Here is a 16,199-nt window from a genome sequence, read left to right as displayed (position 1 = left end):
CATCAGAACTTGACTTGTTCTGTGTAGAATATTTTCCTTGAACTTTTCCTTGACCTCTACTCTTATCAGAGTTTCCATGGTCATCACCTTTATCATCCTTTTTCTTCAGTATTTAAGTAGGTGAGCATTTGGACTTAACTACCTTCTCCCCCTTTTTGGCATCATCAGGAAGTAAGAGAGAAAGAAGAAGTTCAACTGAAGATTGGATTTCATCCAATTGAGCTTTCTGAGAAACTTGGTTAGCCAGGACCACATCAATTTGGGCCTATTGCTTCTCTTGAATCTTCTCAATTGCTTCAATTTTCTCAAGAGTAGGTCTGATATACCTATTCTTGTCAAGCTTGATCTATAGATCTAGCTTATCAGCTTTTTCCTTTAGTGTATCAAGCTTTCCATGAGTAGAAGAATGTAGACCTTGAAGATATTTGGTAGAAAGAGCAGTGATCTTCAGTTGTGTCTTTAAATCAGCATTTGTGAGCAACTCATCAGCTTTAGCAATATGCTCTGTCAGAATGTCAAAACTTGGAATGAAATCAGTGTCATTCCACTTCTTGGTCCACTCCACACCTCTGTGAGTATCCTCCCAAGGAATAGGTGCTTCCTTTCCAACAAATTTCTTCACCAATTCTTCCTTTCCCAGAATAGGAACTGGAGTCTCAACAGAAACATTTTCTTCAGAACTTGAGGAAGACTCATTATGTTCTGATAGTACAACAGTGTTTGAAGTAACTAGAGATTCAGGAACAGCTTCATTTAAATTCTGAACATCATAATTTATCTCCAGAGCTGGTGTGGTTGATGTAGATGGTATCTTAGCATTTAAAATTGGAAAATGAGTTGTTGAGCTTCTGTAGATGGAGCTCCCAGATAAAGAATATTTGGTATATTCAAATTATGAATATCTATTTCAGAAGTAGTATCTTGTTCTTTAACATCATCTGTAGCTTTAACAGGAGAGACATGAGGTGTTGACACAGTATCCTGAGGTTGATAAGGGAATGGCAGAGCTTCAATTACCACAGGTTCTGATGAGATCAGAGATTCCTGATCCCCTTCCTCAGCTTCAGTTGAATCCTCAGATATAGGCTTGGCCTTGTATCTTTCTGCCCTCATTTTCTTTAGTCTCCTTGCCAATGAAGGAGTTGTTGCTGCAACATCAGAACTCACAAATTTCCTTTTCAAAGTATCAGAACTTTGAGCTGCAGTTTCTTTCTGAGAAGTAACATTCTCAGCTCCAACTATCACAGCTTCTGATGCATGAACCCATGCTTCAATTATTTCCTCAAAACATCAAAATTTATTAATGACCATAATTGTAATCAAAACATTCATCAAAAGATATAGTTCAAAATAGATGAAGTAAAGATTAACAAATTACAATTAGAACTTGCACAGTCACATAATTTGAGAAACAGAGACTAAATCTTGCAATTAAAGGAAATTTCAATAATATATCAAACGAGTACATTTTATGAAATCTATCGATTACATGCAAAAATTACAAGATAATCCTGTAAGAAAACGCTTCAGAGAATATTAGAGAGAGAGAGAGAGAATAAAAGAGATTAAGAATAGAAAAGTAAGTAAAAGATTAGAAAATCTTTTTAACTCCCATATATATACTCTCTCCACTCAACAGTTATAATTTTGAAGCATGAGATACACTTTACACCTGGAAACGTGTGAACAGTCAATAAAAAAAAATTAAAGCAGGAGTTAATGGGCACGTAAAATAAGCAATAATTACCGTGCACATGCAGTTTTTCAGGACAAACACGTAATGATTATGACTGTTTTATCTTACCCAAATATATTCTGATTTAAATATGACTGTTTCAATTTTTACCACAAATAAGTCAAGTAAAGAATAATGCCACGTAAGCATCAAGGATTCCATCAGGATTTAATATCAGAACTTAAACTTATATCAGATTTTAAAAATCATCAGAATATGGCTTCTGTACTCAAAAAGTGAATATCATATTCTGTGATTCTTCATACAAATACTGACTTGTTTTCTTCAGAGTTTAATCATCAGAACTTCCATCAGAACTTATCCTCAGAATTTATGCAAATGACACTTAACTATTTGTCAAAAACAACTTAATCGCCACAGTAATTTTCATCATTCATATGGAGTGAAAGTGTGTGTATTTAGCAAAATATCAGATAAAGATTAAAGTCTGATAAACTTCAGTTCATCTTAGAAATAAGGCATAACTAAGAAAAGTGCTTAAAACCTGTCATCAATCATGAAGTCTACTATAGAACAAATTTATGCAAGAGTCCACCTCAACTATTTGTGCTCATTTTATGCACCTTTTGAAATTCCTTTTTACAGTGGCTTCTCATTGTAAGTGAGTCACGACTGCTTTTCAGAATTTATGTTGTTGTCATAGTATTTCTCCAGTAATCAGAGAATGTGAAAAGTCACCACGAAAATTTATTTGCTTTTCTAATGCATATTACTTAATACCAGCAATGCACTTGGGTCTTTCCTTCCACATATTTACTCTAGATCTCAAAGGAGTACCTGACTTTTCTTTTCTTTTTTTTCTTTTGATAAGTGAGGCTTGTCAGCATTTAGTTCATTCTTAAGATTTACTGACATCAGAATCTAACATATAAGAAGCAAGAATCTAGTTTGTGACTTAGTAATAAGATACACAAAGTAAACTTGACTAAGCTCAAAATCAGAATTTGCTTGTGTTAATGAGTTTCCACATAAATAACTAATTCAAACATGAAATTTCTAGTATGTTAAAGACTACTAGGTCAGCATCTAGCACAGTTATCCTCATTGGCTTGAATAGTCACAGAACATTCAAAACACTATCAGAGTTTAAAGATCCACATCTGGATAATAATCAGTATTTAATGAATTTCAGTTAAAGAATAGATTTCATAAAGATAAGACAATCTGTAAACACTGATCATAAAGTCTGATGCATGAGAACAAAAGCTAAGCAGATTTAGAGAAAGAACCTGAAACCATTCCAAGTTCATTTACCAGTCTTGTAAAAGTAGCTTTACATAGTGGTTTTATGAAGATATCTGCTAGTTGTTGATCTGTTGGAACAAAATGCAATTCCACTGTACCTTCCATCACTTGTTCCCTTATGAAATCGTACCTAATGCAGATGTTATTTGTCATTGAGCGTTGAACTGGATTACTTGTCATAGCAATAGCACTTTGATTATCACAGTATATATGGGATTTTAGAAAATTCAAAACCATAATCCAGTAACTGATTCTTCATCCAAAGAATCTGTGCACAACAGCTTCCTGCAGCAATATATTCTGCTTCTGCAGTTGATATGGAAATTGACTTATGTTTCTTACTAAACCAAGAACCAATCTGCCTCCAAGAAATTGGCAGCTTCCACTAGTGCTTTTCCTGTCTATTTTGCATCCTGCAAAATCTGCATCTGAGTAACCAACTAGCTTAAAATCTGATTCTCTAGGATACCACAATCCCAGATCAGTTGTACTCTTAAGGTACTTGAAAATTCTTGTCACAACTATTAAGTGAGGTTCTCTTGGATCAGCCTAAAATCTTGCACAAAGACAGGTAGCATATAGGATATCAGGTCTACTTGCAGTTAAATAGAGTAAAGAGCCAATCATACCTCTGTAGTTAGTAATATCTACAGATGAATGGGTATCTTTATCTAACTAGGTTGCAGTGGCCATGGGAGTGGATGCTGTTGAACTATCTTGCATTCCAAACTTCTTCAGTAAATTTCTAGTGTACTTGGATTGACAGATAAAAGTACCTTCTTCATTTTGCATGACTTGAAGTCCCAGAAAATAGCTGAGTTCTCCCATCATACTCATTTGATATCTTGACTGCATTAGCTTTGCAAACCTCTCACAGAGTTTGGCATTTGTAGAACCAAATATGATATCATCAACATATATTTGTACCAAAAGTAAGTCTTTTCCATGGTTGAGGTAGAACAATGTTTTATCAATTGTACCTCTATGAAATCCACTTTCCAGAAGGAATTAAGCTAAAGTCTCATCCCATGCTCTAGGAGCTTGCTTAAGGCCATAAAGTATTTTGTCAAGCCTGTAGACATGATTTGAAAATTTTAAATCTACAAAGCCTGGAGGTTGTTCAACATAGACCTCTTCTTCTAATTCTCCATTAAGAAAAGCACTTTTCACATCCATTAGAAAGACTTTAAACTTTTTGTGAGCAGCATAACCCAAAAAGATCCTTATGGCTTCTAATCTAGCAACTGGTGCAAATGTTTCATCATAATCAATACCCTTTTGTTGAGAGTAGCCTTTAACAACCAGCCTTGCTTTATTCCTTATAATTATGCCATCACTGTCGGTTTTGTTTCTGAACACCCATTTTGTGCCAACAACTGATCTGTTCTTTGGTCTTGGCACAAGGGTCCAGACTTTATTTCTTTCAAATTCATTTAACTCTTCCTGCATTGTTTGCACCCAATCAGCATCTTGAAGAGCTTCTTCCACTTTCTTTGGTTCAGTATGAGATAGAAAAGAATGATAGAGACATTCATTTGATGTTGCAGTTCTAGTTCTGACACCTGCTTCCGGATCTCTAATAATTAAGTCAGGTGTATGAGATTTGGTCCACTTCCTTACAGATTGAAGTTGACTTCTAGAACTGGATCCTCCCCCATGATCCATGCTGTCTCCATCAGCATTTTCTGATGCTCCCCCTGTAGTTATGCTCTTTGAGACTTCAGAATTTGACTTAGATCCTTCAGGATTTGAAGTATCAGAGCTCCAGAATTATCAGAATTTAGCTCATCAGAACTAGATGAATCAGAACTTGAAGAGCCAGTGTCAGGTTCTGATGCTTCTTTAGAGTCTTGAAATGTGGTAGGATCTTCAGCTTGCTCCCCCTGGACAGGTGCATTTTCCTTTGGAGTTGTTACCACAGATTCAATGACATCAGTACTTACAGGATTAGAGTATAAGTCATCAGAATTTACAGAATCAGAATTTAAGTCTTCATTTTCAAATCCCAGTTGATCGTGATCATTGAAATCTTCAAGTCCAGTAATCTTCTTATCATCAAAAGATACATTGATTGATTCCATCACAACCCTTGTTCTTAAATTATAGACTCTGAAGGCTTTTGTGGAAAGTGGATATCCAAAAAAAATTCCTTCATCAGCTTTTAAATCAAATTTTGACAGCTGCTCAGAATAAGTCTTAAGAACAAAACACTTGCAACCAAATACATGAAAGTATTTCAGATTTGGCTTCTTTTTCTTCACCATCTCATATGGTGTTTTTCCTTTCTTATTTATGAGTGTTGCATTCTGTGTAAAACAAGCAGTCTGCACAGCTTTAGCCCAAAAGTAGGTTGGTAGTTTTGCTTCATCAAGCATAGTTCGTGCAGCTTCAATGAGAGTCATGTTCTTTCTTTCTACAACTCCATTTTGCTGTGGAGTTCCAGGTGCCGAAAATTCTTGTTTGCTTCCATGCTCTTTGCAGAACTCTTCCATGATTGAATTCTTAAACTCAGTGCCATTATCACTTCTTATAATTTTAATAGAATCTTTGACCAACTTATCCAGCTGTCTGACATGATCAGTTAGAGTAGATGCAGTTTCATTCTTCTTGTGCAAGAAGTACACCCAAGTGTACCTTGTGAACTCATTCACTATAACCATAGCATATTTCTTCTTTATAATAGACATGACATTGACTGGACCAAATAGATCAACATGCAGTAGGTGATAAGACTCAAGAATTGATGACTCGGTTTTACTCTTGAAAGAAGATTTTCTTTGTTTTGCCTTTTGACATGAATCACAAAGGCCATCAGGAGCAAATACCGATTTTGGCAGTCCTCTCACAAGATCTTTCTTTACAAGCTCATCTATGTTGTTCAAGTTTAAATGAGAGAGTCTTTTATGCCAATTCCAGCTTTCTTCAATTGATGCTCTACTCAACAGACAGATTGCAGAACCATCAGTACTTGTTGAAAGTCTGACTTCATAAATGTTACCATGCCTATATCCTTTCGGAACCACTTTGCCTGTAGAATTGCTTAAAACTTCACAGTGTTCTTCAAAGAAATCCACATGATAACCTCTGTCACATATTTGACTCACACTTAGCAGATTATGTTTAAGTCCTGAGATAAGAGCTACTGTTTCAATGATGACATTCCCAAGATTAATACTGCCATATCCCAGAGGTTTTCCCATGTTGCCATCTCCATAAGAAACTCATGGGCCAGCTTTCTCCACAAAGTCTGAGAGCAGGGCTTTATTTCCAGTCATGTCCTGAACATCCACTATCCAGTACTAGGATGTTTCTCCTGTTGCCCTGCAATCACAAAGACCACTAATGGTTAGTTTTAAGGACCCAGACTTGCTTGGATCCTTTGGCCTTTTTAAGTTTGTCAGCATTTGCAGCGGATTTAATATCAGAGTTTATGCTAGCATGTTGTTTATCAGAACTTATATCAGATTTTGCATCAGACTTTACACTAGAAGGAATTAAAGTAACTTTCTTCAAAGAAGGTTTTATTTGATAATAATCATAGTACAAACTATGATATTCCTTACAAGTATAAATGGAATGCCATAAACTACCATAATGAAAACAAGGATTTTGTGGCTTAAACCTGTAATAACTCGAATTTTTGAGACCTTGTAAAACGTATAATGAATAGTAACCCTGACGGGCGGAAAAATTTTTGAGCCCACACTATGTAGTACATGAAAAAATGAGTTTCGGAGTTGATATTACGGTTATACGTACCAAATGAGTGTATGTAAACGCTATTAGTTTTCGAAAAAACGAACTTTGAAAAACAACCATATTTACGACTCATCGAGGATTACGGGAATCCCAATATAATTACAAGATTAAAACCCTACGGATTTATATTAAAGTATGATAATTCAAAACATAAGGAATAAATTCGAAAGGAATTACATCATGAACCATTTACGAGGAAGTATTACGAAAACATTTAAGCGACCGAGCGAACGCGTAAATGATTAAATAAACGTAACGCACTAACTAACCATGTTAAGAAAGTAACCATGGTTACTTTATCAAATAGTGAGCTAGATGTAGGATGATCAACCAAGGCTAATCAAATAGTGTGCTAAGGAAGCTAAAACAAGTAGCTTAGCTTGTAAACTAGGAAGCTACTTAGATTTGTCCATGGATTTGGAAACAAGAATAAACCTAGGATTCTATACTAGGAGAGTATCAAATCAATATAAGATGTCACCAACATAATTTCCAAGAAGCAACCTAGGAGCAATCATAAAAACTCTCTCTCACTTCTTCATCAAGCCATTCGGCTATTTTCCAAAAACCAAGGAATTCAAAATCAAAACCTCAAGTTCTATCCAAGGTTAAATCCTCCCATTAATTATCAAGCTTCCTAACAACCAAACTAAGGTATGATAATTCTTTGATCTTTTTTTATCAAGGTTTGATGGGTGTAATAAAATTAGGAAAGTTGAGAATGAATAGTATGAATAGTAACTCTTCTTTGGTTTCTTGATTTCAATGGTGGTTTTAGGTTCCAAAAACCATACCAAGAACTCCCAAGACTTCACCATCATGAAGAACACATCCCAAGATTTCAATAAAGGTAAAAATCTTTGACCCAACTTTATTTAAGATTCAATTTCAAGATCCTTTTAGTATGTAATTGTAAACCTAGTTTTAGTGGTGATATTGTTGAGATCTTGATATTTAGTTAAGTAGATTTAAGGTTGATTGTTGTTTCCTCGAGAAGATGATGTTCTTGAGACGAGTTAGTATGTTGATGATGATATGTTGATTGTTAGTGGTAGTATAAAGATTTAAGGCGTAAACGAACTCCGATCGTAAACGTAATCTCGTTAAAACGAACAAAACGTAACTTTAAGTTTCTGCAGAAAGTCCCGAAGATGTAAACTGCAGTTTCTTGAAAAATAACCCTTGATGATGATAGACAATGTTATAAGGATCGTTTAGGTTCTTTACAGATCAAAGGTTATGACTATTTTACTAAAAGTGATTTACGCGACAAAAACTGCTAGGAATTACGAACTTTGAAAATATAAAGGATCGACTTAAGAATGTTCATAAATCATGAAATTTTTACAGAGAGTATTATTTTGAGTTTCCTAACTGCCATAAAAATTTCAAGTGAAAATAATGATTTTTCAGTTTTATAAAAATATCGGAGCCGAGACCGCGCGATTAGAAACCGTAGAATCCATAAGCGGAGCCGACGGCGAAAATGAAAATGAACCTAAGATACTTAGAAAAATGAAGCGACCATGATGTGAATAAGGACTTAAAGGAATAATAAGGGTAATATAAGTTGAGAGGATGCATAATCAGTAGCGCATGAGTGTGAGTCGCCGTAAATTAGAACTGGACCTAACAAAATGAATTATGTTTATGATTATAGATTTCCGAGCGGAGCCTAGAGCATCCTCCACCTCGAGATACCCAGGCAAGTTTACGAACCCAACTCCATTTACTGTTGTGTTGTGAAAGGATTGTTTTATTATCATTGCATAAGTACCATGTTTGCCATGATACGTAGTTATTGAATTTTTGCATGATATAGCGATGTTGCACGATAAGTATATATCATGAAATGTTTAATTCCGCTATAAGCGTAACGTATTATAATAAGACCGAGAGTCGGTCGGGATTTCAAGAAAAAACCCGGGAATCATTCCAGTAATATTTTAGGACGATTACAAGTCCATAGTAGTACATTTTAAAAGGACTCAACGTCCACTTACAAACATTAAAAACCTCGAACTTCTATTAAAACGATTCCCAAAGATCGTATTCCCTCAACTATATTTTACTGTTCGAATAATTAATATTATATACCTATTCATTTATTATGGGAGAAGTATACTCCAACGATTACTTATTTCAAACCCGCTTAAACATTAAAGATTATTACATTACGTAGACATTAATTAGTTGAGGAATATTATTTCAAATATTCTTTTAAAGTAAACTCATTCGAGGTTTAATTATTTATCGATTGATATTTAATTATTATTATTTATTAAAGGATTTATTTATGATTTGAAAAATCATAAACCTGATGTAAAATACTTTCTGATTTTCGGAAAATTATTCGAATAATTTCAGATCGTCGGAGAATATTATCCCGACTTATTTAATATTTTGAATATAGTTTCAAAGAGAGACTTTTCCCCTTATTTAATTATCTGTTGACAACGGTCAACTCACATCCTTAGTACTTCCTCCGAAAATTTCGGAAGTATGTATATATATACATTTATATCTTAGTAAAATAAATTATTTCTATCAACAACCAAAACGCTTGGGGAACTTCGATGTGGTTCGAGATCTCGAGATATGATAGAATTTTTTTTAAAAGGACAAGGGAAGGGTAGACTCTGGTACTATGTGTGCTAGATGGACTACCAAAGGTACCGCAGGCGAAGGTACTCTGTGTACTCAGGAACTTGTGAAGTATGTGTATACCCAAAAATAGGACACGTTGCCCGAATGCGGAGAGGGTGATAACCGGGATACGAAGGTGTCGTCCTTCTACTAGTAGAAAAGGTTACTATTATCGTATTATGTTGGATCATCGTATGCGGTGGCTCCAACGAGTGTCCTAATTCTTCCAATTGGAATTGTGATGCAATACCGTAACCCAAGCCTAGGTGATGGGTTTACTATTAAGGTATTCGCAGGATAATAAAATCCCCTAAAGAATTATTTTCATAAGAAGGTGTGTATCACCAAGGAAAACTAATTTCGAATAAAACATAATTATTATATAAGATGTTTTACGTAAGTTATCATACAGTCATTTTCATACTGTACATTATTATGCTGAGCATTATAGCTCACACTTATTTTCTTAAATGGACACAACACAACAGTGAATCAAGATGCCTACCATGAGAACCACATCCAGGAAACGGGTAGGAAATGGCCAGCTGTTCCGTAGATTGTTTGGTGTTGTACCACAGGTAGTCCGAATAAGCTGGATTGGTTTTCAGTTATTTTTAGTCCGGCTTATTTAGAAGTATGACTTATGTAAGGTAATAAACAAGAAACGTATATTTGACCGACGGACTAGCCTTACTTAAAGGTTCTCCCCGGTAAGATTTAATTACTTTTGGGTTGTAATAATTATCACTTTATGGTTGAATTACTCTAGCTATGAATGGTTCGTTTCCAAGACAATAACCTGTAAGTGTGTGTGTGTGTGTGTGATAAGTGTAGGGTCGTAAAGTATGAGTATTTATATATTGTAGCATGAGGTATGTGGTTTGTAGTAGTTTAGATGGCATGGCCTCCGAGATTCCTGACCCGGGATTTTGGGGCGCCACAGAAATGGTATCAGAGCCTTAGGTTATCAAATTTTGGAAACGATAGGATATAAAATACGTAGACATAGGAATAATGAAATAATCAATTAGAGCTCAAGTCGAGTTCATCGTCAGGCTACATGGGTAGTCTTGGCAGTTTTACCCTAAAGGGAATTCCGACTCTGAGTTAGTAACACCTTGCCTATTATGTCAGGTACCCGTGGAGCCTATGGGGGAGGTTGACCCTGTTGTTCATGTTATGGTTCTTGAGCGTTATCCTACTCCCGAGCCAGAGGACCCACCTATTGATGACTCAGATGATGACCCTATTGAGGATACCCCGGAGGAGGAGACTTGCATTCCTATCCCCATAGCTGATGATGTTGAGATGACCTAGGGAGATGGCGTAGGCAGGAGGGATGTAGAGATGTACCCTCACTCGACTATTCGCTCTCCTAACCACACCCAGGGATTCAGAGCCCTATGCCCTATGCTGATGATGATGACGAGGATGGGATATATGCACAGGTCTACGAGGCTTATGACATATCCTCTAGTGACCCAGATTCACCTCTACCACCCCCGGCAACCACATATGTAGTTGTACACGACTAGATGGTAGCTCACCTTAACGTTGAGATCACTGCAGTATCTGCTCGCATTGTGGAGTTACGCCAGGCACTGACAGCTGAGAGAACCACCAGACTAGGATACCCAGGGGATTTCAGAGCTGTTTCCCCAGCCATAGCCCGTAGGGAGATTGATGGGATCGAGCTCCGTACCCGGGTTCAGATGAGGATGACGGAGATTGGAGGATACATCTCGGTAGTTGATGCAGAGCTGATGTTGGCAGGAGTTATGAGGAGGGTGCGTGACCTCACACGCAGTGACAGTGACTGAGGGACTGGTGACTAGATATGGACCTTGAAGAAGGGTGGGTGACTTGTCACCAATTTTGATAGGATAGCTAGTAGTAGATAGCGTTCCTAGCCCTTTAGGGTACACGGCTTATGTAATTGCATTTCAGTATTCAGGACAAGTAATGATGTATTATAATCAGGCATGTATGAACTCAGCCAGTTGTTTTATCCCCCAAATATAAGTGGGAGACCTTATGAAATATATATCTAGCAGTTATTAAAAAATCGATGTCTATATTATTGCACTTTATAAAAACATGCTAGATAATAGATGACATGCTTACATATGAATAAATTAATCCAATTATAAAATATTGCAACTATATTGACAAATTTTCATTATCAGAATAATGCCACCCCGTAGAAGAGGAACCAGGGCACAGCCCGCAGATTCCGTTAACCAACAACGGAATGAACCTGACCCTGTAGTAAATGAGAAAAGTGAAGAGGACCTAGACTATAATGAATATGACGAGGAAGACTATGTAGAAGAAGAGGCTGAGGATACCCATCAGGGAGGAAACCCCATGAATGAATTTATGGAACTGTTAAGAGCAAATCTGAACCAACAGCCTATTCCACCACAGCCATATGCTGCCCAACAGACTGCAGCCATGTTAGGGCGAAATCATGCACTAATATTCACGCAAGTATACGCGTTCGCAAGTAATATATAATACTTTCTAGTTCGTTCCCTCAGAGACTCAGACTAAGTTATTGTCTAATTAAACTCACTCACCAATGTATGATTACTTCTCAATGTTAAGATAACACTTAAAATTGTTGATTAAATATTAACTATAATTAACTACTTAATTAACCACTTAACTAACACTTCAATTTATCAATAATAAAATACTCATGAGATCACAACTTCATTATTACTTCCTTCTATAGCCATTGTTATTACCTTTAGCATGTGACAGTGATGATATTAATCGAATAACACGAAACTGATAAAAGCCAACTTTCATTGTACTAATACCATTCTACCAAGCATCCACAATTAAGATAGAAGTTGAATAGTCATCAATTATGTTGAGTTCCTATATGTCTACAGAAATTGACAACACAACGATTTAAGCACAAGTTATTCCTTTTGATTACATAAGGCAAATAAAACTGTTAGAGTTACCCACTAATCATGCACAACGTACATGAACCTATGCTAGCATGGCAAGTTCTAAATCTCAAGATCCACCGTCGCTTCACAAGAGATTAACACCCTATCTTATATGTTCGCGACGCACATAAGACGAATACGCACAACCAATACTAGATATCATGCAATCATCACACACTAAAGTATTAAACAATTAACTAAAGAATTTCATAATAAATCCGTTGTAACCCCATGATCACGATTAGCCCATAATAGAACTTATCGCCATCATGGGTTCATATGAAATCATGATAAACGACACAAGAAAATAATAACTAAACTAATTATATTAAAACAGAGTACGTCACAAGAGTAAATAAGTCAAAGCAAGAAAACTAGCATCCAACGTTACAACGAAACAAGAATCACAAGAATATATGCTTCCTCTTCGTTGCGGTGTGCTAAATCGGTCTTCTTCCTTATCTCATTCGCTTCTTGCGCAAAACACAATCTAAAACATAATCTCCTTCATATTCTCTATAAAAACGTCTCAAATCTACTTATATAATAGTCCCATAAAACTCAGATTACATAGAAGTTGGAAGCCAAACAGAAGTAGAAGTCTAAAATAATTCAGCTTTTTCCCCGACCCTGCGCGGCCGCTCAGCATTTCTGCGCGGGCGCGCAAGGCTGCTGCGCGGCCGCTTAGCATTGCTGCGCGGGCGCGCAGGACCCTACTGGAAAAATTCCAGGTTTGCTCCGTTTCTTCGCCGTAATCTGCCCGTTCTTTTCCTCTCGCAATGGTGAACACATGCCAAGGCTTATTCTTGATGATTCCTCCTCCGAAATGCAACTAATACCCTGAAATGCATAAACACTAGAAAAACGCATCAAATACACAAAATACTTGATTTCAAGACACCAATTTAAGCCATTTTAAGACGTTCTAAGTGGTATAAAATGCCACTTATCACACCCCCAAACTTAAATCGATGCTTGTCCTCAAGCGTCACAGACTCAAAACAACTAAAAATATGCATGAATGCAATCTATATGAAAATACAACGATCCCCCTTACTACAATTAACCAACCAAATTGTCACGTCTCAACGAATGCAGTTAGACACTAAAGATCAATAAACTCATGCAAACGGACATACAGCCAGAAACGTGGTGTGTGCAAATGCTTAACAGATATGCTTCGGAACTAGACCAATTACTATGACTAGACTATCCTCAAGGCAATCCTACGATTATACAAAGAATAAAAATTCTAGGCACAAAGTGATATACAACACTACAAGAACTTTGGAGCTTACTACGAAATCGTGCTTTTTATTTACAACTCAAATGCTTAATTGACCGTGCAATGAGTGAGGTCCACAAAAGACTTATACAATGGTATCCATGTAACGAGCGTTAGGTTAGCGGATCCCAGACTCTAAAAGCCTTAGGTCACTAGGCACAAAATCCCCTAAGAACTTAATAACTCGAATACCAAAGAACCCACTCTTGATCAATTATGCAAATTTTTTTTTTTTTTTCTTCTGAGCAAGTGCGTTTCGCTCCATCTTGCTCAACCCTAGACTACTCGCATAACATGCGAGCCGGCTACTAGCCATTTGACGCCTAGCCACAACTAGCAACAAATTCTATTTTTACTCCATTTTTTTTCTTTTTCATGCCTTTAACACTAAGAACCTATTATCAAATTCTAAGCATAATAAATAGATTATCCTCGAAAATAATCAGATCATAACAACAATCTAGCCCTTAAGCATTCTCTAAGACTTAGTGAAAATACAAGTGCTTCTAGCATGCATATCAACCTACACAACTTAATAACACTTTAATGCTATCACTACACTCGCATCAATATCACAATTCAGTCGATAAATCATTGCAAAAGGGATCATGGTATATGCATGAGCTATATGATATGACAAACAAATAAAGCTATATAAAAAAAACTATATGGCAAAAATTATGCAACTATATGAACTAACTAAAAAAAACTATATGGCAAAAATTATGCAACTATATGAACTAACTATCATCAATATGCAGCTATATGACACACACAAAATATTCCTTAACTACCACCCCCAAACTTAAAATCTTCACTGTCCCCAGTGAAGGTAGTAGAAAGGAACACAGGGTATACCTACTCGGAGTCATCATCATCATCACCCTCAGTGGGTGGAGTATCAGGCGGCGGGTATGCAGAGTCCTCACCAAAAACTGGCCACTGGATATCAGCTCCAAGGCCTCGAAAAGCAGTCCCTAACGCAAGGGTGAGCTCCTGAATGAACCTGCTCTGCGTCTCATACATGGCATCCATCCGTCGTGAAAGCCTCCTATACTGGGCATCACCTATCCCAGCACCCTCCTGAGCTCTCGAAGAACCAACCTCACCACGCCCTGGCCTAGCCATAGTAGCACCTCGTGCTGGACGCCCTCCTGGAAGACGATAACCCAGCCCATGCTCCTCAGGCTCACCACCGGTCCACTCCTGCATCCCATTCAGAGTGCTAGAATCTATCGGAGCTCCTGGCAACTGCAACTGCTCATGAGCCGGCCAGTTCACTCCTACTGCTCGGCATAGTTTCGTAACCGTGGATGCATAAGGGATGTTCATATGCTTTGCTCCCCTCAAAAACTTTAGAATTCCCTGGTAGATAAACTCACCAAGGTCCACATAGTATTCCTCATTCAGAATTCCCCACAACAACTGTGCTCTCTCAACTGTGACCTCGTGTGCATGTGAAGAAGGCAAAATATTAGCACATATAAATGCATTCCATGCACGGGCATACCTGTTCATGGCGATCGCCGGAAAGTGACGATACTCATTATTGGCTGGACTGCGGTTCCAAACTGTGCCCGGTCGACAGAGAGTCGCACAAATCAAATCCAAGTCAAAATCCTCAGCAGTCTTTTCATTCCAGTTCTCCTCCTCGGGCTTCCTCTCTCGTTGTCCAATCACACGGCGAATCGCCGCAGGATGATAATCAACCGTCAGCCCACGAACTACAGAAAACCCATTCTTTTCAGCCTTCGCGTTCGCGTAGAACTCGCGAACAACACTCATCGGTACTGCTTCGGGTGACTCACAAAAAGCTATCCACCCCTTCTCTGCAATCATGGGCAACAACTCACCATCCCTCCCTGATGGTAAAAACCCCCTCTCCTTCAGAATCGGCTTCCCCAACAGCCTAGTGTACTCCTCCTCCGCAGCTCTGTCAGTTAACCGAGGCCTTGCAGCAGTACCCCTTGATGAATCAGCAGTAGGAACTGTGCTACTGCTATCAATAGTGCGTGCTCTCTTGGGTGCCATTGATTTGTGAATAAAAGTGTGTAAGAACTGATTTTTGATGTTTATGAGAGGGTTTAAGTGTAGGAAGTTTGTGGGAGATATGTAGGATAGGTGTATGTATATATAGTGTGTGGAGTAGGTTAAATTAGATTAGGAGTGGGGTTGAGGGATAAAATCATGGGTAATGGGAAAAGAAGTCGTGGGTTTATGGGCTGTGATGGGTTTTTGTGTTTTTTTTTTTTCTGAACTGTAAAAAAATTTCTGGAACTCGACCCCTGCGCGGCCGCTCAGCATTTCTGCGCGGGCGCGCAGCAAGCTGCGCGGCCGCTCAGCATAGCTGCGCGGGCGCGCAGAGGGTCTCTGGAAAAAAAAAATTCAGCCCCTGTTTTCTGATTTTTTTGTGTTTTTGGATAGGTTATTAACTTCTAAGGGTTCCTGTAACAACAATTCATGGGTTGCCTCCCACGCAGCGCTTTCTTTTTCGTCATTAGCTTGACGTTCCGTACCTTTCTCAAGTAGTCAACAAAATGGCACT

The sequence above is a fragment of the Apium graveolens genome, chromosome 1 (assembly GCF_009905375.1).
Source record: "Apium graveolens cultivar Ventura chromosome 1, ASM990537v1, whole genome shotgun sequence".
Classification (NCBI taxonomy): domain Eukaryota; kingdom Viridiplantae; phylum Streptophyta; class Magnoliopsida; order Apiales; family Apiaceae; genus Apium; species Apium graveolens.
Note: the sequence above shows the minus strand (reverse complement) of the source record.